Raw genomic sequence first — 22652 nt, 5'->3', positions numbered from 1 at the left:
TTGGATAGGCCTAGACTTACCCTTTTGTGTCCTCTATCATGCAAATTTTGAATTTTATTCTGCAATTTTACATATGACTTAAATTGTGTACAAATACATGTGGAGCTAGGCTGCTTATGACGATGAATGACAACCGATCATAGTGTTTTTAAAAATAATACGCATCTCTTATTTTCTCCTATGACATTGATTTCTTTCCTTCTTAACACTGAGCACTCCTCATCCTATTAGCACCTTCCCCCTTTTGGTTGCAGCCTTTACTTAACCGGTAATTCTTGAATATTACCTGTCTCTTGAATATTACTTGAGTGTTCACCAGAAAAACTAGTACATTAAATTACTTTGGTGCACATATAGTTTTTGGTCTGTTTTGTCTGTTTATCCTTATGTATAACTGAGTTTTTTAAATGTACAAGCAGATATAAACCAGGCTTTCCTGTAGTACCAGACGTCTGTATACCAGGCTGTGTTGGGAGTGCAAGCACCCCAATTAGATGAATATTTGAATAGACTGTCGATCCCCAGACTTAACCCCCTTCAGGGACATACACCAGATGAAACCCTGACCACTGAGGAAATTGGCTTCATGATTGACTAGATCACGTGCAACAAAACTTCTGGGATGCACAGGTTCCCGGTAGACTTTTAATTCACCTACAGAGCAACCCTCACTCCAAACCTACTCCAAATGTACCAACAGGTCCGGCAGGAAGGCACATTGCCGGGATCCCTATGGGAGGCTATGATATTGGTCCTGCCTAAGCCCAACAAGGACCCCCTGGAGCTACGCTCCTACTGGCCACTGTACACCGACCACTAGATTCGCAGGAATGTCCTTGCAAACAGGTTGCTTCCCTGCCTCTCTACATTGGCACCAAGACCAGAATGGTTTCGTACCTGGGAGAAAAATGTGTCTAAACCTATGACCCCTCTGCAGCTGATGGAAAAGAATCTTCAAGAATTTGCCTCCATAAACAGCACTCTCAAAAGATATAGAGAAGGCCTTCGACACCCGGAGTAGTTTTATTTAACGAAAGTGCTGATGTTCATGAAACTAGGTGCAGAAATACTGCACTGGATAAATCGCTGGCCTGCATCCGGACAGGCAGAGATCTCAGTTTCTTTTGAAGCATGTGGCAAAGATCCCCGCTGTCGATTACTTTCGCCCTAGTCATGGACCTGTTCGCTGGCTTGTTTCGTTCACAGCACCCAGCAGTCGGTATACCAAGTGGGACAAATTGGGAGGTCATTTCACTGTATGCTGATGATGCATTTGTGTACCTCAGGTTCGTGAATGCGTATCTACTGCAGGTGATGGAGGTTCTATATGATTTTGGTAGGGATTCTGGACTGAGGCTAATTTGGACCAAATCTAGCTTACATCCCATGCGCAAACTCACAACTTAGAACAGGAAGTGCTGCCCCAATTAGCACTGGGTTGGCACCTTGACATCTTCAGGTATTAAGCAGTGAACTTACCACACTGACGAAGAACTTATACAGGGCAACTTAGATGATGTTCAATGTTTGCATCTCCCTGTCGTTGTGGGGCTCCCTGCCACTATCAACCCATGGGTAGAGTGGAAGTTGCAAAAATGCTGTTAATACATTTATACTGCTTCTAGGCCCCTCTAGTTTACCTGCCCCGACGCTTTTTCAGGAAATTGGACTCTGTTTCTGTTTTTATGGAGTTAATCTGGGGAGCCGACAACAAGAGAGTCGTGCTTCGCAAACTTTACTCTACCTTGGAACATGCTGGGTGGATGTACATTTAAAACACTGAAGAACTACAAACTACTGTGTGACTTGGAAGATGATTATTTCTCAATACAGCCCTTGTTTGTGATCTCGTTACAGTTCTCACATTTTCACCCGCACTAGAAGAAATGGGAGCCTGGAGTGTCTGATCACAGAAACTCATTTACATACAAAGGGGGGTGAAAGCTTGTTCACAACGCACAGCACAACTTGTTTATGTAAAGGTTTGTACATTGCACAGGGATTGTGATACAGGTAACAGTGTGAGTGTTGTATGGCAGCAGCGAGCAGTCTTAGTTGCTGAGATATGAATCTGTGACGGGTGCATCTTTAGCTCTTTCCACTGTTTGAGACTGAGAGGGTGGCAGTCTCAAATTCTTGCGGCACAGATACCAACAGCTTAACTTATAATCTTTACTTTTTGCATCTACAGTTGGTGCAGATGCCACCCAAGAGAGTAACCTTAGTGTGCTTTCTGGAGTCAGCTTGCTTTGATTTTCCTAAACTTTGGTCAGCAAAGGTAAATGTGTCTTCTACCAAGTGTTCTTAGCACGCTTTTAGTAACGTGGCTTGAGCAGTATGGCCTAAGGCACGCTCAAAGGTAAAGAAAAACAGTGGAAGTCACAAATTTCAATAGTTTATTCAAAAAAGACAAGGAATTTTAAGATTCAAACCAAGTTTAGATCAAAAAGAATATTTAATAATTATTCAGAAGCAAAATCTAAAGGTGGGCTGTGATTTAAGGATTACTAATTAGCAAAACCACTGTCAAAACCAAATAATAAGGTAAATGAATAAAAAAAAGCAAATCCACTGAATCAATCAGGAAGTCACCTACAAAATTGTAGCTGACTTTGGTAGCTATGCTCGAGAGGACAAAGATACGTTTAGTTTCTGGTGATGATTAACACTGGAATTTGAAGCAAGGTTTTTGGCTGAATCAGTCTCAGACGGTGACGAGCTGCACAGAAGTGGCTTGAAGTGCAAAATTCCCACAGAGTAGAGTTGGGCTAGCAAGTTGAACCTGAATCCACGGCCATCAAAATGCGGGAAACTTCAAGCAGTTACAACAGCTGCAAATTCTTCGGCGCTTCCAAGTTATGGAGATGGTTCAAGGTTGATGATAAGAGCCAAAGCATGGAACGTGGCAGGCCTGAGGCATGGTTAAGGGGATAGCAGGTTCCATTTGAAACAAAAAGAAGATGGAAAGAGGCCACTCGTGTGGATCTTTGTAATACGAGGCTGTGTCCTTTTGGAACAGAAGTCTATTTAGGATGGGGCCAAGAATGGTTTGCATATGGCTGACCTTGTCTGTAGTTACACAAAGACTAGAGAATGATGTGGCGGGATGGTGCCGAGATTAACTACCAGTCCATCCATCACCTTTAGTTTTTCTCAATGATCACCCCTACGTGGCACATGCATGAGCAGACGTTGGTCCCTTAGAGACCTACGACAAAGGGAATCCTGCTGCAGCCCCCGGGTGAGGCTCATTAAGGCTGGAAACAGTTTGAGGTTACATGCATTCCAGACCCTTGGGGGCGTGGCCTCAAAGTTCAGGATCCAATGGACTTTGTGGGTCAGTCATTGCTTATAAACACTCAGGGAACAGAACACTCTGAATTGAGACCCTACGGGTATGTAGCGCGCTTTATAAAGTGTCACTGATTAATGGAATGAGGCCATAAATAGTAACAAAGGAATGAGGTTAATTCAAGCATTTCCATCCCTAGCTGTGTTCTTTTCTGAGTAGACAGTTTGTTGGACAATCAATGGAGTGGAGTCTTTGTGGCTGCTTCATGTAAATGTTTTGCGAGGCTGACAGTAAGCACCTTTTATTCTACCACATTGTCTCTCCTATGTGGTAAGGTTACATTTACAACTGAAGTTTTTGTCACATTGAGAGCACAGATCATTTTCTTTCACGTTGTGGGTTATCTTTTGTTGAATCAACCTGAATCTCCAGCAGACACTTCCCAGGCATTTAGAACAATGACAAGGTTTTCCAGGTAAGTTCTCGCAGGTTGAGTGAGACCAGATTTCCGGCTGAAACTTTTCCAGCATTCAGAGAGCTAAGAAGGTTTTTCCCCAGTGTGAGTTCTCTCATGTGAAGTAAGAGTTGCTTTATGACTGAAGCTTTTCTGGCATTCAGAACACTGATACGGTTTATGCCCAGTGTGGGTTATTTCATGTACAGTAAGGCTGGATTTCCGCCTGAAGCTTTTCGAGCATTTAGATCACTGATAAGGTTTTTGTCCAGTGTGAGTTCTTTCATGCACAGTAAGGTTGGATTTGCAACTGAATCCTTTCCAGCATTCAGAGCACCAATACGGTTTTTGTCCAGTGTGGGTTCTCTCATGTCTAATGAGACTTTCTTTCAATCTGAAGCTTTTTTGGCATTCAGAGCACTGATACGGTTTGAGCCCCGTGTGGGTTCCTTCATGCACAATAAGGTTGGATTTCCAACTGAATCCTTTCCGGCATTCAGAGCACCGATATAGTTTTTGTCCAGTGTGGGTTCTCTCATGTCTAGTGAGACTTTCTTTCAATCTGAAGCTTTTTTGGCATTCAGAGCACTGACACGGTTTGAGCCCAGTGTGGGTTCTTTCATGCTTAGTAAGGTTGGATTTCGGACTGAATCCTTTCCGGCATGGAGAGCACTGATAAGGTTTTTGCCAAGTATGAGTTCTCTCAGGGTGAGTGAGAGTTATTTTATGACTGAAGCTTTTCTGAAATTCAGAACCCTGATACGGTTTGAGCCTAGTATGGATTCTCTGATGTGCATTTAAACCCGATTTCTGATAGAAACGTTTCGGCATTCAGAGCACTGATACGGTTTGAGCCCAGTATGGATTCTCTGATGTTGAGTTAAACCGAATTTGTAATAGAAACCTTTTTGGCATTCAGAACACTGATACGGTTTATGCCCAGTGTGGGTCCTTTCATGTTTAGTAAGGTTGCCTTTTTGATTGAAGCTTTTACAGCATTCAGAGCACTGATACGGTTTATGCCCAGGATGGGTTCTTTCATGTACTGTAAGGCTGCTTTTCTGACTGAAGCTTTTACAGCATTCAGAGCACTGATGTGGTTTATGCCCAGTGTGGGTTCTTTCATGTAGAGTTAGAATGGATTTGCTACTGAAGCTTTTACAGCATTCAGAACACTGATAAGGTTTTTGTCCAGTGTGGGTTCTTTCATGTAAAGTGAGATTGTGTTTGCTACTGAAGCTTTTACAGCATTCAGAGCACTGATAAGGTTTTTGTCCAGTGTGAGTTCTCTGATGTTTAATCAGACTACCACTAAAACTGAAGCTTTTTTGGCATGAGGAGCACTGATATGGTTTTTGTCAAGTGTGGGTTCTTGCGTATATAACGACACTAGATTTATGACTGAAGCTTTTCTGGCATTCTGGACACTGATAGGGGTTATGCTCAGTGTGGGTTCTTTCATGTACCGTAAGGTTATATTTGCGAGTGAAGTGGTGTCTACCGCTTTGCCTTCACCATTCTACACAGTTTCATGTCTATTGATTTTGTATCTTTTCTAATGTAATTTTAACTGAATATTGTATAACAAAAAATAATCACCAAAAAAACAAATCAAAATAGAAGAAAAAAAGAAAACAAAAGTCTATATATATATATATATATATATATATGTATACAAAAAGAAGAATAAAATCATATCAGAAATATCTAATGTTCATTGGTTTTGTACACAGTTGGACTTTATATATCATTTATATTTGGTCAACAATATCTTTTGTTTTCACTTTAGAAAACTGTAAAACAATTATTTTTGTCACTTGGCTATAGACCTTTCCTAACCCTACTTCTTCCCTATGTATAGCAAGTGCAACAGTACTATATAGGGGTCCCCTTTTTCCAAATATATATTTGCAAGTGAAGCCTTTCTGGCATTCAGGACACTGATAGGGTTTTCGTCCAGAGCTAGTTTTCTCATGTTTAGTGAGGTGGGATTGATAACTAAAGCTGTTCTCACATTCATTGCTCTTATTCGAGTTGTTTGTTTCTCCAAGTTGGGTTTGTTCCTGGATACATGCCATCTTAAGACTGAATCTGATTTCGGATCGTGTACTTGTTTATATTACAACTCAACATTAACTTCCTACCTCTAAAGGCACCGATCTAACTTGTCTTATTAACTTTCACTGAGGAGCCCCTTGTATTGATTAAGAGGCCTCTCATGGATTCATTTTCTCCAAGTTATGTCCGGGTAAATTCTCTCCAGTTTAATTAGTCTCATTTAGTGATTCTAGTTTATCACATTTGATTTAGGAGTTTTAAAAGCACTGATAAGGTCCTTGGGGTTTAGTGTTTGCTTGTTAGGTATGTTTGTTCATACAAGTAATGATAGATGATTAGGGCATGCCAGGGTGGGTTATGAATTATCAACAGCGTAACACTGGCCCCTTTTATACTTTCTGTCAGTATATGCTTTTTTGCTAAGTGGCTAAGACAGGTACATGATCCACTTTGGAGGTACAGGACACTCTGAAACCACTCGGATCAACCCAAAAGTTGGTGGGGGAAAGCTTTGTATATTGGAAATGATAATCCAGCATCTTTGCTGTAACGACATCTGAGAAAGCGTATTTACATTGACTTCCTTTTAAACAATCTTTTTTCTCCTCTCGTCTCCAGGAGACAGAGACAAAAACTTGCGCTTGTAAACCGAGGATATTAGTCTTTTTGACGGTTCTGTCACATCACATCACATCTACGGATACTGATCTGTTGGGGAGGGGTTAGGTCTCCAAAGCATTTCTCATAAGCCATCAAACAGATTTCACAGCACTGAGTTTTCTCAAGTGCACTGGGTGGGGATCAATTGTGGCCAATGTTCTCCTCAATCTCAGTTACTGACACTTGGTAAACATTTATGATCATTTTACTTTAGGGATTTCACAACTTTCACATTCACCAGTTTCTTCCACTCCAACATCCTCACCATTCCAGGCTCATAGAATGTGTTTCTTCTCTAGAGCTCGAGAATGTCTTTACTTTCCTTGAAGTATTCCTTTTCATTGTATTTCAATAAATTTAAACCTTCTTTTTTGTCTTCATGCTTCTGTCACCTGTAGAAATGGGGTCAGAAATTGTAAATGAACACAAGGAAAAAATATTTGTGACCTTATACTTTGCACAAAGAAAGTATTAACAAAAACAAGATAGGAAATCAGTTTGAGTTGCATTTCTGATAGTGGCGAAACAGAGACCTTGGGATCACTGGAAATCAAGGATGTGCGAGCAAAAGAAGTGAATATTTAAGAAAGAAACACAGATTCTCAGAAGCAGACAACACTATCAAATTGCAACTTCTGTGGCAACCGCTGGCGTCATAGTGAGATATTTGTAATACTTTGAATGAATTATTAGATGTTATTTACTCCCCTGCCAACCTAGACTGATAATCAAATCCTTTTTCCAGTGATCTAGGAAGGGACATTTTATTGAACAGCACAACAGTAAAGGAAACAAAAAAGGGTAAAGAAAAGAAAAACACAAAACAGAGGAAAGAGAAAAAAGGCTATCTTCCACTTTCACCTCAGGGGTCCGGCTCAGGAAACTCTGCGGCAGATGCTTGTAAACACATACGTTACTTCTAACACAGTGCCCCCAAGGTCAGCACCAGGAGCAGCTTCACCGGTCACACCACCCTAAAGCAAGCCCACATGTACTGTGTCTTTTGCTTGTAGTAGACAAGTCAGAAAAGGGTAGGATGGGAGGACGCAAAGAGATGAAAGTCAGATCCAGAGATGAAAGATGCCGAAAGAACAAACAGAGGGAGCGAACTTAGCCCAGGGGCATCAAGGTGCTCCGGATAGGGATCATGATCAGGGGTGTCCATAGATACAGGGATTACAGATTCCTATTGGTAAAGAGCCAGGTCTTCAAGGCGTTACGGAATGAGGAATAAGTTTGCAGAATCGAAATTGAAAGAGGAAGAGAGTTCAACAGCCAGCGAAAAGGACCTCCCCCCATCAAGATTTCCTGAATCTAGGCACAGTCACCAAATTCTTGCTGGAAGATCTTAACTGCTTACCAGGGACATATCACCAAAACAGTTTTTTAATGCCTTCTGATCACATATTGTATCAGACCTTGTGCACCAAACACAGGACTTTAAACTCAATTCTCCGACCCAAAGGAAGCCAATGAAGGTTCTTGATGGTAGCTGCAACAGAGTAGAATTTAGGAAGGCCCATCACCAGCCTGCCAGCAGCATTCTGCACAAGTTGGAGACGGTGTAGGAGACTGTTCTATTTATTTGGGGGCCCAAGGAGAGGGAGGTATCAACTCTGATGTCTTGATTTTTGGCACTGAGGCCAGGGCCAGGGCAAGATCCAAGCGCATCTGGCCACCAGGCCCTGGACCAAATCTCCTGATTGTCTCCGAAAAGTAAAATCTCAGTTTTATCCCCATTGAGTCTTAGATAGTTCTCTACGATCCATGAAGCTACCGCCTGCATGCAGCTTTTAAAATTTGCTGCTGAAGCTTCAACACTCTCAGTGATGCTAATCACGATTTGAGTGTCATCAGCATAGGATAATACTTCTAGGCCAAAAGATCTTACAACCCTGGCAAGCGGGGCTACATAAAGGTTAAAAGGGTTGGACGCAATGAGAATCCCTGGGGAACTCCGCAGAATAGCCGTTTAGGAGCAGAAAGGAATTCACCCATTGTAACTCTTTGAGCCTGTTCCGTGAGGAAAGTTGTAAGCAAAATAAGGGCGGAACACTCAATCCCTATTTCCCGGAGCCTCCCAGCCAATCTAAGGGGAGAGATAGTATAGAAGGCTGCCGTTAGGTCCAGAAGGGTCAGTAAGGTGGTGTGACTTGTGTCGACCTGTTGTCGAATGTTGTTAAAAACAACGGTTAACGCCGTAATAACTTCGGGCTGGACTGTTCCCATGAGGCACAGGGTCAGACTGATTTGCATATGACCATGTCTGAACTGGGGTGGCAGAGTGGGATAAAGAACGGTGATGGATCAAACCCAGATCTGTTGACTGAGTGTGAGTGTTTGATTGGTTCAGATGCTCCGTCCATCATCACCCCCTTTTGTACCAGAGATAATAACGGCATTAAGAACTACAGTCAAAGTAGGAACAATAGCCTCCATTCGTAGTTTCAGGATCTTCAGGGGACAGGCCTCCGTGGGGGAGCCAGATCTAATTCCCCTTAACATCCGCTCCATGTCTTCTTGAAGTATGGGGTGAAAGGTGCTCAATCATCAATCCTTTGGAGGAGCTACCAGAGAATCCGAAGGACTATCGGCCTTTGACCCTCCGACATTCGATATCTCCAGGGAGGAATATATGTCCTTGATTTTGTCATACAAAAGCATGCCTTTTTATCACATAGTTCCTGGGAGACCTCGGTGTTCGCAGAAGCCGAGGGGGCTAGGAGGGAATTAATCACAGTGAAGAGTTCCCTCTGGGATTTGATGGATTCCGGCATCTTGGTATAGTAGATAACTTTTTCCTCATTAATAGCTAGCCTGTATTCCTTCAATCTGAGTTTATGCAGGTCCCTTTTGGCTGGGATAAGCTCACAGCGCGATATTTTTTCCTGCTGTTGGCATACCTGCCTAAGGTTTCTCAATCTTTCGGTGAACCAGGGTGCTGAAGGGCGTTTTCTGGCCACATAAAGCTCCTTAAGAGAGGCAAGAGAGTCCAGAGCCGCCAAGAGCCAGTTGGAAAAATCATCAAAGATTGAGTTAACATCCAGGTGGGTGAGACAGCAATAATTGCTAAACTTAATTAGAAGACCCTCCGTATTTATGCAGCTACGGTTTCTCTTCATCTCCACCCTGTTTTTAAAATTAGGATCTGGGTGGGATTCTGCAATTCGCAGAAAAAATGGAATGGCATAATGATGAGACCAAGGGAGTGGCATAGGATCATTCATCTCTATCCTCGGATCGTTAGAGAAGATCCCGTCCAGAATGTGTCCCGCCGTATGAGAGGGGCTCCTCCCCAGCTGAGGAAGGTCGCAGGAGTCCATAGCTTCCAGGAAAACCTGCATTTCAGAGCAGAGTTTTCTCCAAATGGAAGTTAAAATCACCCAAAAGAGTGACATTGGATCTAGCCAAATAAGGCACAATCCGATTGCTGAAGTCCTGATTAAACATTCCTCTGGGTCCGGGAGGCCGGAAGGTGACCACTCCCACAAAACTATCAGTGGGTAGGATCTTAAAGGAGAAATATAGGGCCTGATAGGGATCTGAGGGAGTGGTGAGGGCCTCTGTGAAGCACGAGAAGGTGTCTTTATAAAGTACTCCCAAACCCCCCCATCCTTCCTGGACAGAGCATACCCTGAGGGGATGGCCTCCACCAGGTCAGGCCCTGAGCAATCTCTAGCCCAGGTTTCAGTAATAAATACCCAATCCGGCTTACTGAAGGAGACAAAATTATTAAATTCTGCCCTATGTTTAATCAGAGATCAGGCGCTCAGGAGATACCCTGAAAAGGACTGTTTCATGGGTAAGGGTAGGGCTGACACGTCACCTTGGGTTTTTTAGCTACCGCAAATGGAATGACTGTCTTACCTTCATATAGCCCAATGCTCACAGTTCATCGACCTGCAGTGCACATCCTTCTGTCATTGAAGCTCCAAGAGCTGTCCTCTTGCGTAAACAAGGGGTTTATCAGGATCTACAATAAAAAGGCCAGCGTCCCTGATACAAGGCGTAAACTTGGCACGGACGGGCACAGACAGGCGTGTCTTTGGCACGCCTGCTGCGTGCGTTTGCAGCGCGTCCGGCCTGGCATTCAGATTAAATAGCTGGGCCCGTCAGAAACAACTAGAGCACTGCCCATCGATCTGGGACAGGAAGTGGAGTAGAGAAGCAACAATGAAACACTCACTTCCTTCCACACAATTGGCGAGCCGTGGTGGACCGGCGAAGGAGCAAAAGACCCTCACAAGCCCCCACCCCCCTGAGATGAAGAAAAAAAGCAGGAGTGCCTATAATAGTTTTTAAAATATTGCCCCATTAGAACGCACACAATGATTCAATAACATTTTTAAATCACAGTCACTTGCTAAACTCAGTAGCTGCGCAACAGCATGGCACCTCTAATCAGGGTGAACCATCATCACTTGGTGTAGAGGAGGAGACAAATGTGATAATAGTTAAGGAACTGCTAGGTAAAACTGACCTAAAAATGAACTGGACCTGCACTACACTCCCCCAACATGTTCCAGGCGGAATGTGGCTCCACCAGGTGATTATCAGAAGTTTGATAACAACAAGAATAGTGCACAGAGGGAGTAATAGAGTTATAGGAATCCTTACCTGACAATTATTTTCTTTGTTTCCCAAGGGTGGCAGCCACGCAGCACTGCCTGTCATCCCAGAATACCTTAAAAGGAAGTAAAGAAATAATTTTGCATCAGATGACAATCACACTTCATCACATTTTACAAATAACCGTCCTGGATTTACAAAACAACCAAGCACAGGGAGAACCAGGGGCTGACTTCAGCCTCCTTTCACAGCTACTGCTGTGAATGTTCCACAATTAACCACCATGGTCCTGCATGCGGCTGTTAACTGTTCAACATTCACAGCAACAGCTTTGAAACAAAGGCTTCGGAGTACCGGAGGTGTTTCAACCCCCTCGTCTCTGGGACATCGTTGTTTTATTAATTAACGCATTCTGCCCTCATGGGGCAAACAGTGTAAAGACCTTATAGTCAGCCGTAGTAGGTAATACAGCCCCTTAAAGGACCGCTCCCTCGGTAAAGGCCCTTGCCTTTGGAGCTTCAACAAGCTTCAAAGCTATAATAAAGGTTTCAAATAAGTACTGAAGACATAAACATGGTTACTCAGTCAGAGAAATAATTTTCATAATATTTGCAGGAGAATCACATAATGGTAACCTCTAAAGTATATCAAAAGCCAGAATCAGCAATAACTCTAGCTGTAAATCAATTGACAGACCACCTCAACAAATGTGTGCTTAGAAATAAGAAAACGTTTTTCTATAATATCAAATAGCAAACTGACATGAATCTGCTTAGTTAAAAATCAAGGAAAAGTTCTTAAGTACAAAATCAGTAAGAGGACTGACATGTAGTCTGCATTTAGGAAAAGGGTAAAATAAAACAATTGCAGCAAGTATCCCAAAACAGTAATTTTACACTTTTTTTTAGACAGAGAGAACACATTATTTACATGTTTCATGATGAGGTGAAAATGACAGCAAACAATGAATGTTTATGAAAACATGGCGCAACAAAATGTAATTTCATAAACCACACCTACAAAATGAATAATGAATTGTGACTCTTCCCCTAAAAGCCACAAGTAATTTTGCAAGGTTATTCCCTAACATAATAACTGGATCTTAAGTTTAAGTTTCTGGCCATTCATCATTGACCTAATTTGTACGGGAACATTTGCTGGCAGCTTATTAGTTGTTTATTAGAAATGCCTACAACTTGGAATCCTTTCCCAGGAGGGGTGGGTTGGGCGCTCCCATCAGTCTGACTGTGGAACAGGTAGCACATTTATTGATTAAAAAAGATGCCGGATTCCCATTTACTTCTTCTACTCCTGTAATACTACTAACAGCATGCGGCTCTTCTGATACTACTACCAGCACTCTCACACTCGTGTAATACTACTGAAAGCACACTACTCTTCTAATACTACTGACAGCACTCCTCATTCTAATACTAATAACATCACTCTTACACTCTTAATACTGCTGACAGCAAACCACTCTTCTGATACCACAGACAGCACTCTTCTAATACTACTACCAGCATTCTCACAATCCTATAATACTACTGAAAGCACATCACTCTTCTAACACTACTGACAACACTCTTCTACACTACTAAGATCACTCTCACACTCTTAATACTACTGAAGGCAAACCACTCTTCTGATACTACAGGCAGCACTCTTCTAATACTACTAACATCACTCTCACACACTTAATACTACTAACAGCATATCACTCATCTGAAACTACAGACAGCACTCTCACACTCCTGTACTACTACTGAAAGCACACCATTCTTCTAACACTACTGACAACACTCTTCTAATACTACTAACATCACTCTCACACTCTTAGTACTACTAACAGCATACCACTCTTCTGATACTACAGACAGCACTCTCACACTACTGTAATACTACTGAAAGCAGACCACTCTTCTGATGCTACTGAAAGCACAGCACTGTTCTAACACTACTGACAGCACTCTTCTTATACTACTAACATCACCTCACACTCTTAATACTACTGACAGCAAACCACTCTTTTAATACTACTGACAGAACTCTTCTAACACTACTAACATCACTCTCACATTCTTAATACTACTGACAGCAAACCACTCTTCTGATACTACAGACAACACTTTTCTAATACTACTAACATCACTCTCACACTCTTAATACTACTAACAGCATGCCACTCTTCTGAAACTACTACCAGCACTCTCACACTCCTGTAATACAACTGAAAGCACAGCACTCTTTTAACACTACTGACAGCACTCTTCTAATACTACTAACATCACCCTCACACTCTTAATACTACTGACAGCAAACCACTCTTCTGATACTACAGACAGCACTCTTCTAATACTACTAACATCACTCTCACACTCCTAATACTGACAGTATGCTACTCTTCTGATACTACCACCAGCACTCTCACACTCCTGTAATACTACTGAAAGCACAGCACTGTTCTAACACTACTAACAGCACTCTCTAATACCACTAACATCACCCTTACACTCTTAATACTACTGACAGCAAAGCACTCTTCATATACTACAGACAGCACTCTTCTAATACTACTAACATCACTATTACACTCTACTGACTCTACTGACAGCATGCCACTCTTCTGAAACTACTACCAGCACTCTCACAGTCCTGTAATACTACTGAAAGCACAGCACTCTTCTAATACTACTAACATCACCCTCACACTCTTAATACTACTGACAGCAAAGCACTCTTCTGATACTGCAGACAGCACTCTACTAATACTTCTAACATCACTCTCACACTCTTAATACTACTAACAGCATGCCACTCTTCTGAAACTACTACAAGCACTCTCACACTCCTGTAATACTACTGAAAGCACACCATTCTTCTAACACTACTGACAGCACTATTCTAATACTACTAACATCACTCTCACACTTTTAATACACACAACAGCAAACCATTCTTCTGATACTACAGACAGCACTCTTCCAATACTACTAACAAGACTCTCACACCTCTTAATACTACTGAAAGCACACCACTCTTCTAACACTTCTGACAGCACTCTTCTAATACTACTAACATCACCCTCACACTCTTAATGCTACTGACAGCAAAGCACTCTTCTGATACTACAGACAGCACTATTCTAATACTACTAACATCATTCTCACACTCTTAATACTACTGATAGCAAAGCACTCTTCTGATACTACAGACAGCACTCTTCTAATACTCTCACACTCTTAATACTACTGACAGCATGCCACTCTTCTGAAACTACTACCAGCACTCTCACACTCCTGTAATACTACTGAAAGCACACCACTCTTCTAACACTACTAACATCACTCTCACACTCTTAATACTACTGACAGCATGCCACTCTTCTGAAACTACTACCAGCACTCTCACACTCCTGTAATACTACTGAAAGCACACCACTCTTCTAACACTACTAACATCACTCTCACACTCTTAATACTACTGACAGCAAACCATTCTTCTGATACTACAGACAGCCCTCTTCTAATACTACTAACATCACTCTCACACTTTTAATACTGCTAACAGCAAAGCACTCTTCTGATACTACTAACATCACCCTCACACTCTTAATACTACTGACAGCAAAGCACTCTTCTGATACTACTAACATCACCCTCACACTCTTAATACTACTGACAGCATGCCACTCTTCTGATACTACTGACATCATTCTCACACTCCTAATACTACTAACAGCATGCTACTTTTCTGATACTACTATCAGCACTCTCACACTCTTATTACTACTGACAGCATGCCACTCTTCTGATACTACTGACATCATTCTCACACTCCTAATACTACTAACAGCATGCTACTTTTCTGATACTACTATCATCACTCTCACACTCTTATTACTACTAACAGTATGCCACTCTTCTGATACTACTGACATCATTCTCACACTCCTAATACTACTAACAGCATGCTACTTTTCTGATACTACTATCAGCACTCTCACACTACTGTAATACTACTGAAAGCACACCACTCTTCTAACGTTACTGACAGCACTCTTCTAATACTACTAACATCATTCTCACACTCTTAATACTACTGACAGCACACCACTCTTCTGATACTATAGACAGCACTCTTCTAATACTACTAACATCACTCCCACACTCTTGATACTACTGACAGCAAAGCACTCTTCTGATACCACATGCAGCACTCTTCTAATACTATTAACATCACTCTCACACTCTTAATACTAACTAAATGCTACTTTTCTGATACTACTATCAGCACTCTCACACTACTGTAATACTACTGAAAGCACACCACTCTTCTAACGTTACTGACAGCACTCTTCTAATACTACTAACATCATTCTCACACTCTTAATACTACTGACAGCACACCACTCTTCTGATACTATAGACAGCACTCTTCTAATACTACTAACATCATTCTCACACTCTTAATACTACTGACAGCACACCACTCTTCTGATACCACAGGCAGCACTCTTCTAATACTATTAACATCACTCTCACACTCTTAATACTAACTAAATGCTACTCTTCTGATACTACTATCAGCACTCTCACACTACTGTAATACTACTGAAAGCACACCACTCTTCTAATACTACTGACAGAACTCCTCATTCTAATACTTCTAACATCACTCTCACACTCTTAATACTACTGACAGCAAAGCACTCTTCTGATACTACAGACAGCACTCTTCTAATACTACTAACACCACTCTCACACTCTTAATACTACAGTGGCGTGCTTTCAGTAGTATTACCGTAGTGGGAGAGTGCTGATAGTAGTATCAGAAGAGTAGCATGATGTTAGTAGTATTAGGAGTGTGAGACTGATGTTAGTAGTATGTTTAATTGATGGAGCGCAAAGAGTGATATAAAATGATGGACTGAGAAAAAAGTAACTGGAAAATTGATGCAATTTAACGTAAATTGAAAACCAAAAACGAACTAGATAACCACAGCTGTGTGACTTGGAAGCCTATTATTTCTTGATACAGTCCTCGTTTTTGATTACGTTACAGTGTTCACATTATCATCTGCACTAGAAGAGATGGGAGCCTCGGGTGTCTGGGCACAGAAGCTCATTTACATACAGAGGGGGATGACACCCTGTTCACAACGCACAACACAACTTGTTTCTGTAAAATGCTTGTACACAGTACACTGTAAAGTGACTCAGGTAACAGTGTGACTGTTGATTGATAGGAGTGGGCATTCTCAGTTGTTGAGACCTGAATGTCTGCAGGGTGCATCTTTATTTCTATCAGCTGTTTGAGAGAGGGTGACATTCTCACAATCTCGGGACACAGCTGCAAACAGCTCCCCTCATGGTTTTTACATTTTTCATCTAGTAAGTGCAGATTCACCTAAGACAGTAACCTTTACCGCCAATGGTCTTCTTCCTGGAATCAGCTTGCTTTCCTGTTCCCATACTTTGGTCAGAAATGGTAAATGTGTCTTTCACTAAAGTGTCCTTAACTCGCTTTTGGTAACGTGGGTTGAGCAATAAGGCCATGCTCGAAAGTAAAGCAAAACAGTGGAAGTCACAAATTTCAATACAATGTAGTAAAAACTAAAGAGACAAAGAAATTCAACATTCAAACCAAGTTTAGATAAACAGTAATATTTAATAATTACTCTGGAGTAAAATCAAAACCAGGTCAGTGTTTTAAGGATTATTGATTAGCAAAACAGCTGTCCCAAAGAAAATAAAGGACACAGTTAGTTCTGTCTTCGAAACCACAAAAAAAGACAATTAAGAACAAAAAGCAGATCCACTGACTCAATGATGAAGCCACATACAAAATAGTATTTGTTCTCATTAGCCATGCTCAAGGTGGCACCAGTAAGTCCAGTTTCTGGTGATGATTATCACTGGAATTTCATTCAAGGTTTTGGACTGAATCGGTCCCAGAAGCTGACGAGATGCACAGAAGTGGCTTGAAGTTAAAAATGAACACAAAGTAGAGTTAGGTCATCAAGTTGAACCACAATTTACGGCCATCAAAATGCGTGAAACTTCAGGCAGTTACAACAGCTGGAAAGTCTTCAGAGCTCCGTGTTATGGAGATGGTTCAAGATTGATGATCCCAGTGAAAGTACGGATTGTGGTGTGAGAACAAGCAGCGTACTGGAGCTCACGCTGATGGTTCAAACATGAAGCTTGTAACCGTCAAGTTACATCACAACAGGTTCAAAGGTCAATCAACGCTTCAAACTCATATTTCAGTTATCCACGTGTAAAGGTAGAATACCAATGAAGGCAGCTCAAGGTGCAGGGATCTCAGATTTTGAGCTCTCGCTGCTTACATTGTAGCCGTACAACGAGAGTAATAACTGTTCATCGTATAAGAATAAAAGCCCCTCAGAACCAGATAACAGCAGATGAGATTTCAGCACCAATGTGCCGGTAAATACAACAACATCAGGTAATAGGAAGAGGAGAAGGGTACATATCAAATCAAATCATGATAACATGGTTAACAAAATGGAGAAAGTACCTTATCCTACTACTACAGTATCAAATAGCTGATACAAGAGTCCATCAGGAGGCCGAGTGAAGTAGCAAGTCCAGGAAAATTACTTCAAGATATTTGTTGCTGCTCTTCAGCCAAACAAACACATCAGACGAGTGCTCTGTTGTTTTCGCAGGATCATCCCATTCACTTTAATAACTGCCCAAGTGCGGCGTCCACTTTAGCATTACCACAAAAATGAAACTCTCAGGTTGAGTTGGACGCCTCGAGGCTATTCACAAATGTATCTTACACCTGTGTGTAATCTATACATGCAAGGATGCTCTTAGAGTAACTTTCCTACTTTTAGCTATTCACCATTACAAGTATAAAGTTACTGAAAAGTGTGGACTTCTACGTCTGCACACACTTAAATAGAGGTGGAGTAAAATTTACAAATGAAACTTACTACATACAAAGTGGAGCAATAGAAGGTGCAGCACCACACATGGCCAACCACTGGTAATGCAAAACCGTCCCTAAGAAAATAATGGAGGGAGAGACCTAAAAATCAAACCCATTAGAAAATAAAGATAAAATAATGTGTTTTGCCTTATAAAACTACATATACCTTCAAAAGAATGCTGTAAAACAACACATACTTTAAAATTCATTAGTTTGTGATAACATATTTTAATCTTTTATTTTTAAAAATATTGCAACTATAAAAAAAGAATTAATTCTATACATACATTTTTAAGGATGTGTCCCCTCTGAACAGAGGTGAGTAAGGTAATTCAGTAATTCTGAGTACATAATAGAAATTAAGATGATTTTACCTAGTTTGGATTTTTAAACAGATCTTTAAATATTTTTTTTTACATTTAAAATGAATTAAATATCTAATTAAAATACAAATTATTACAGTAGCATTTCTTACTTTGTTCTATATTTAAAGTATATACAAGTTGCATTTGTATTTAACATAAAAATATTACATTTTTTTCAAGTGTAATGAACAATTGAAACGTTCTTTATATTTTTTACACAGGGAAAATTCCACCCAAGTTGAAACTATAGAAGATTATATTGTTTTTAAAGTTCAATTAAAGGTGTCCCACCTAAATTAACATTTATATTATGTATTAATAATTTTGTGAAAAATGTGATGAAGAGCATTAATTATAACAAATGTAATTATACTTTTCTAAAAATGAATGTTATATTAGTGTTTCAATCAAACAGATGTTATTAAAACATTATAAAATAATGAGTTATGTTTTCTTTTTAGATATTTGTTGCCATTTAATTTAATTTATTTAGATTTTTAACTAATTTAAAATATTTAATTTACCATGATTTCCTATGGGGTTTTAATTCATGTCCGTAGATCCATTATTATTTATGGGAGTGTGTTGCAATTCCAGTGGATGGCCGTATGTGTTGTTGCCCTTACTCCGGCTCCGAGCTAGAGTACATTTAGAACTGTTTTAGGTACATTAGGCCTGTAGTGACTTTAGAGCTGTGGTTTATAAATAGCAATGGGTTTACTCGTTTGTGGGTGAGTGCTTGTGATTCCCTAAATCCCTCCTTACTCCTTCCTTAGCCCTCCCCTTTATTCATAACTATTACACATTTTACACCCACTCCCCTCTGTACCTCTCACATTTACCCCACAAAAGTATACATGTGCAGAAACTAAGCAGTCGAGGCAGACAACTCTACAAAGAAAAAGATAGGAGAGGTAGAATGACCGCACATAGTTTTTGAATAGCATTTGTTGTATTTTAGTCATATAGTAGTTTATGATTAGGCCTGATTATCTATGAGACTCTCTTGGGTGTATCTGATGTGATTGTAAAGCTGGTGAAACTGTCCTCAGCAGATAGGAAGCAGGTTCCATTTCTAGCAAAAAGGACATGGAAAGAGGTCAATAAAGTGGATCTTTGTAATACGAGGCCGTGTCCCCTCAGAACAGAAGTCATTAGGACTATTTATGGTGGGGCCAAGAATGGTTTGTATGGAGTTGGCCCTGTCTGTAGTGGTACAAAGACTAGAGAATGATGTGGTGGGATGTTACTGAGATCAACTACCAGTCCATCCATCACCTTTAGTTTTTCTCAATGATTGGCCCTAAGTGGCACAGACATGAGCAGATGTTGGTCCCATAGAGACCTACGACAAAGGGACTCCTGCTGCAGCTTCCTGCTGAGGCTCATTAAGGCTGGAAACAGTTTGAGGTTACTTAGATTCTTGATCCTAGGGGCGTGGCCTCAAAGTTCAGGATCGAATGGACTTTGTGGGTCCGAGCCACGGCTTATAAACACACAGGGAGCAAAACACACTGAATGGAATGAGGCCACAAATAGTTACTAAGGAATTAAGTTATTACAAGCATTTCCATGCCTCGCTGTGTGCTTTTCTCAGTAGAGTTTGTAGGATAATCAACGGATTGATTTCTTTTTGGCTGCTTCATCTGAAGGTTTTGCGGTTCTGAAACTTCCCCCCAGGGTTTACAGTGAGCAAATTTTATTCTCCCGCATTGTATCTCTTATGTAGAAAGGTTACATTTACAACTGAAGTTTTTGTCACATTGAGGGCACGGACAATTTTCTTTCTCGCTGTTGATTTTCATGTTGAATCAAATTGAATCTCCAGCAGACACTTCCCTGGCATTTAGAACAATTACAAGGTTTTTCCCGGTAAGTTCTTGCAGGTTGAGTGAGGCCAGATTTCTGGCTGAAACTTTTCCAGTATTCAGAGAGCTAAGAAGGTGAGTGCCCAGTGTGAGTTCTCTCATGTCTAGTGAGATTTATTTTCTGACTGAAGCTTTTCTGGCATTCTGAACACTGATACAGTTTATACCCAGTGTGAGTTTTCTCATGTCGAGAGAGCTCAGATTTCTGAATAAAGCTTTTCCAGCATTTAGAGCACTGATAAGGTTTTAGTCCAGTGTGAGTATTCTCATGTCGAGAGAGCTCAGATTTCTGAATAAAACTTTTCCAACATTCAGAGCACTGATAAGGTTTTTGCCCAGTGTGGGTTCTTTCATGTACAGTGAGGTTGGATTTCTGACTGAAGCTTTTCTGGCATTCAGAGCACGGATACGGTTTCTGCCCAGTGTGAGTTCTCTCATGTCGAGAGAGCTCAGATTTCTGAATAAAGTTTTTCCAGCATTCAGAGCACTGATAAGGTTTTAGTCCAGTGTGAGTATTCTCATGTCGAGAGAGCTCAGATTTCTGAATAAAACTTTTCCAACATTCAGAGCACTGATAAGGTTTTTGCCTAGTGTGGGTTTTCTCATGATACATTAAACTGGATTTCAGACCGAATTGTTTATGGCATTCTATGCATCGATAAGGTTTTTGCCCAGTGTGAGTGCTCTCATGGTTCGTGAGAGTTATTTTCCGACTGAAGCTTTTCTGGCATTCAGAGCACTGATACAGTTTGAGCCCAGTATGGACTCTCTCATGTACAGTTAAACTGAATTTCTGATGGAACCTTTTTGGGCATTCAGAACACTGATAGGGTTTATGCCCAGTGTGGATTCTTTCATGCACAGTAAGGTTGGATTTCCGACTGAAGCTTTTCCAGCATTCAGAGCACTGATACGTTTTTTGTCCACTATGAGTTACTTGATGTCGAATCAGACTACGCCAATAACTGAAGCTTTTTTGGCACGTGGAACACTGAAATGTTTTTTGACCAGTGTGGGTTTTCACATGTTGCATGAGAGAGGATTTATGACTGAAGCTTTTCTGGCATTCAGGGCACTGGTAGGGCTTTTGTCCAGTGTGATTTCTCTTGTGTTTAGTGAGGTGAGATTGAAAACTAAAGCTGCTTTCACATTCTTTGCTCGTATTCAAGTTGTTTGTTTCTCCGATTTGGGTTTGTTCCTGGATACATGCTATCTTAAGAATAAATCTGATTCCAGAGTCTGTACTTGTTTATGTTACACTCAACATTAACTTATAAAATGCACTGCAGATGATCTTCATAACATTTGTATTTAACTAATTATAGTTTTTACCTGGAGATCATGTTCCTACCTTTAAAGACACCTATCTAACTTCTCTTATACACTTTCACTGAGGAGCCCCTTATGTTTATTAAGATGCTTCTCGTGGATTCATTTTCTCCAAGTTATGCCGGGTGATTTTGTGACTCCAGTTTATTACATTTGATTTAGGAATTTTAAAAGCACTGACGAGGTCTTTGAGGTGTAGTGTTTGCCTGTTAAGTGTATTTGTTCACACAAGTAATGACAGATGATTAGGGCATGCCAGGGTGGTTTTATGTATTATCAATCATGCAACATTGGCCCCTTTTAAGCTTTCTGTGCCAGTACATGCTTTTTACACCTACCGGCTAAGGCTAAGGCATGTACATGATTGACTTTGAAGGTCTGGGAAACTTGGAAACCACTTGGATCAACCCAAGAGACAGATTTGGTGGGGAAAAATCTTCCTATATTGGAAATGATAATCCAGCGCCTTTGCTGTAACGACATCTGAGAAAGGGCATTTACAATGACTTTCTTTTAAACAATTTTTTCACTCCTCTGAATCACAGAAGATGGAAACAAAAGCATGCGCTTGTAAACCAAGGATATTAGTCTTCTTGACAGTTCTGTCACATCACATCTACGGATACTGATCTGTTGGGGAGGGTTTGGGTCTATAAAGCTTTTCTCATAAACCATCAAACAGAATTTACAACACTGAGTATTCCCATGCGCACTGCGTGGGCATCAATTGTGCCCAATGTTCTCCTCAATCTCAGTTACTGACACTCAGTAAACATTTATGGTCAGTTTCCTTTAGGGATTTGACAACTTTCACATTCACCAGTTTCTTCCGCTCCAAGTTCCTCACCATTCCTGGTACATAGAATGTGTTTCTTCTCTAGAGCTCCAGAATGTTTTAACTTTACTTGAAATAATCCTTTTCATTGTGTTTCACTAAATTTAAAACTTTTTTTTGTTCATGCTTCAGTCACCTGTAGAAACGGAGTCAGAGATTGTAAATGAACACAAAGAAAAATATTTATGACCTTATACTTTGCACAAAGAACGCATTGACAAAAACAAGATAGGAAATCAGTTTGAGCTGCATTTCTGAT

General features: G+C 40.7%; 1 pseudogene; it reads right to left on the bottom strand.

Annotated features, from left to right (window-relative positions):
• Nucleotides 1-2379: 2379 nt before the first annotated feature.
• Nucleotides 2380-22408, bottom strand: LOC147661161 (uncharacterized; annotated as a pseudogene).
• Between the last annotated feature and the right edge of the window lie 244 nt (nt 22409-22652).

This window comes from Lissotriton vulgaris, unplaced genomic scaffold (genome assembly GCF_964263255.1).
Source record: "Lissotriton vulgaris unplaced genomic scaffold, aLisVul1.2 SCAFFOLD_4260, whole genome shotgun sequence".
In the NCBI taxonomy this organism is placed as follows: domain Eukaryota; kingdom Metazoa; phylum Chordata; class Amphibia; order Caudata; family Salamandridae; genus Lissotriton; species Lissotriton vulgaris.
Note: the sequence above shows the minus strand (reverse complement) of the source record. Positions and strands in the feature narration are given on the sequence as shown.